The sequence below is a fragment of the Haliotis asinina genome, chromosome 6, assembly GCF_037392515.1.
Source record: "Haliotis asinina isolate JCU_RB_2024 chromosome 6, JCU_Hal_asi_v2, whole genome shotgun sequence".
NCBI classification, from domain to species: domain Eukaryota; kingdom Metazoa; phylum Mollusca; class Gastropoda; order Lepetellida; family Haliotidae; genus Haliotis; species Haliotis asinina.
This window is the reverse complement of record NC_090285.1, coordinates 51145001-51147500: the sequence shown is the minus strand read 5'-3', so window position 1 is coordinate 51147500 and position 2500 is coordinate 51145001. Positions and strand designations below refer to the sequence as shown.

General features: G+C 45.6%; 6 non-coding genes across 6 annotated transcripts; 3 read left to right on the top strand and 3 right to left on the bottom strand.

Moving 5' to 3' along the window:
- Positions 1-170: 170 nt before the first annotated feature.
- Positions 171-242, bottom strand: Trnac-gca (transfer RNA cysteine (anticodon GCA)). The gene has a single exon. It is a non-coding gene; the product is annotated as a tRNA-Cys (tRNA).
- A 365-nt stretch (positions 243-607) lies between these two features.
- Positions 608-691, top strand: Trnal-cag (transfer RNA leucine (anticodon CAG)). The gene has a single exon. It is a non-coding gene; the product is annotated as a tRNA-Leu (tRNA).
- A 398-nt stretch (positions 692-1089) lies between these two features.
- Positions 1090-1161, bottom strand: Trnac-gca (transfer RNA cysteine (anticodon GCA)). Its single transcript has one exon. It is a non-coding gene; the product is annotated as a tRNA-Cys (tRNA).
- A 365-nt stretch (positions 1162-1526) lies between these two features.
- On the top strand, positions 1527-1610 carry Trnal-cag (transfer RNA leucine (anticodon CAG)). The gene has a single exon. It is a non-coding gene; the product is annotated as a tRNA-Leu (tRNA).
- A 297-nt stretch (positions 1611-1907) lies between these two features.
- Trnal-cag (transfer RNA leucine (anticodon CAG)) lies at positions 1908-1991 on the top strand. The gene has a single exon. It is a non-coding gene; the product is annotated as a tRNA-Leu (tRNA).
- A 398-nt stretch (positions 1992-2389) lies between these two features.
- Trnac-gca (transfer RNA cysteine (anticodon GCA)) lies at positions 2390-2461 on the bottom strand. Its single transcript has one exon. It is a non-coding gene; the product is annotated as a tRNA-Cys (tRNA).
- Positions 2462-2500: the final 39 nt, after the last annotated feature.

Here is a 2500-nt window from a genome sequence, read left to right as displayed (position 1 = left end):
TGTATTTATGGATGCATGGCACAAAGTTGGAATCGTTTCGGTTTAGTTGCACACTTCTTCTAGTAAGAAGACACTCCTCTGTCCAAAATGGGATTGCCTGAGTCTGGTATGATTCGTGTGACTTCCTTGTTCCTTCACTGATGACTGATTCAGCGAAAAAAAACATATAGAGGGGGCACCCGGGATCGAACCGGGGACCTCTCGATCTGCAGTCGAATGCTCTACCACTGAGCTATACCCCCGTCACATGTGCTGTCACGATAAATGCAGGTAATAACAATCAAGTCAGTAAATGCTCGTGCACAAGACACAACAGTCTGACCGCATCTGACACCCAGCAAAGCATGCTGGGGCTCATGCCATATCCCCACCTTTCTTCCTGCCACATCGTAAGTCCAGTACATTCACTTGACGGCGACTTAAATACATTAAACGTTTCACAATACATTCCTTGAAGTCTACATATGCACCTTTTCCGCCCTTGGTAGGGTCTAAACTGGATTTAGGACCATATTTTCAATGTGGGTGGAATGTATTTTTCGTGTCCAAACCAATACATAGGACTCTCGCTGATATACTTCATACAGGTGTGTACAGGCTACCAGCAGTCAGGACGGCCGAGCGGTCTAAGGCGCTGCGTTCAGGTCGCAGTCGGGTTCTCCCGGCGTGGGTTCGAATCCCACTTCTGACAACTCTTTTTGTCCTCTTCAACTGTCACCTGTTTGGTATTGTTTTGTCAATCAAGGAAAGTCATCAGCATCCCGTGTCGTCAGAATTAGCTTGGGTATGAACTGAAATTTCTAGTTTGTATTTATGGATGCATGGCACAAAGTTGGAATCGTTTCTATTTAGTTGCACACTTACTTTTAGTGAGAAGACGCTCCTCTGTCCAAAATGGGATTACCTGAGTCTTCTAGTTTGTATTTATGGATGCATGGCACAAAGTTGGAATCGTTTCGGTTTAGTTGCACACTTCTTCTAGTAAGAAGACACTCCTCTGTCCAAAATGGGATTGCCTGAGTCTGGTATGATTCGTGTGACTTCCTTGTTCCTTCACTGATGACTGATTCAGCGAAAAAAAACATATAGAGGGGGCACCCGGGATCGAACCGGGGACCTCTCGATCTGCAGTCGAATGCTCTACCACTGAGCTATACCCCCGTCACATGTGCTGTCAGGATAAATGCAAGTAATAACAATCAAGTCAGTAAACGCCCGTGCATAAGACATAACAGTCTGACCGCATCTGACACCCAGCAAAGCATGCTGGGGCTCACGCCATATCCCCACCTTTCTTCCTGCCACATCGTAAGTCCAGTACATTCACTTGACGGCGACTTAAATACATTAAACGTTTCACAATACATTCCTTGAAGTCTACATATGCACCTTTTCCGCCCTTGGTAGGGTCTAAACTGGATTTAGGACCATATTTTCAATGTGGGTGGAATGCATTTTCCGTGTACAAACCAATACATAGGACTCTCGCTGATATACTTCATACAGGTGTGTACAGGCTACCAGCAGTCAGGATGGCCGAGCGGTCTAAGGCGCTGCGTTCAGGTCGCAGTCGGGTTCTCCCGGCGTGGGTTCGAATCCCACTTCTGACAACTCTTTTTGTCCTCTTCAACTGTCACCTGTTTGGTATTGTTTTGTCAATCAAGGAAAGTCATCAGCATCCCGTGTCGTCAGAATTAGCTTGGGTATGAACTGAAATTTCTAGTTTGTATTTATGGATGCATGGCACAAAGTTGGAATCTACATATGCACCTTTTCCGCCCTTGGTAGGGTCTAAACTGGATTTAGGACCATATTTTCAATGTGGGTGGAATGCATTTTCCGTGTACAAACCAATACATAGGACTCTCGCTGATATACTTCATACAGGTGTGTACAGGCTACCAGCAGTCAGGATGGCCGAGCGGTCTAAGGCGCTGCGTTCAGGTCGCAGTCGGGTTCTCCCGGCGTGGGTTCGAATCCCACTTCTGACAACTCTTTTTGTCCTCTTCAACTGTCACCTGTTTGGTATTGTTTTGTCAATCAAGGAAAGTCATCAGCATCCCGTGTCGTCAGAATTAGCTTGGGTATGAACTGAAATTTCTAGTTTGTATTTATGGATGCATGGCACAAAGTTGGAATCGTTTCTATTTAGTTGCACACTTACTTTTAGTGAGAAGACGCTCCTCTGTCCAAAATGGGATTGCCTGAGTCTTCTAGTTTGTATTTATGGATGCATGGCACAAAGTTGGAATCGTTTCGGTTTAGTTGCACACTTCTTCTAGTAAGAAGACACTCCTCTGTCCAAAATGGGATTGCCTGAGTCTGGTATGATTCGTGTGACTTCCTTGTTCCTTCACTGATGAGTGATTCAGCGAAAAAAAACATATAGAGGGGGCACCCGGGATCGAACCGGGGACCTCTCGATCTGCAGTCGAATGCTCTACCACTGAGCTATACCCCCGTCACATGTGCTGTCACGATAAATGCAGGTAATAACAAT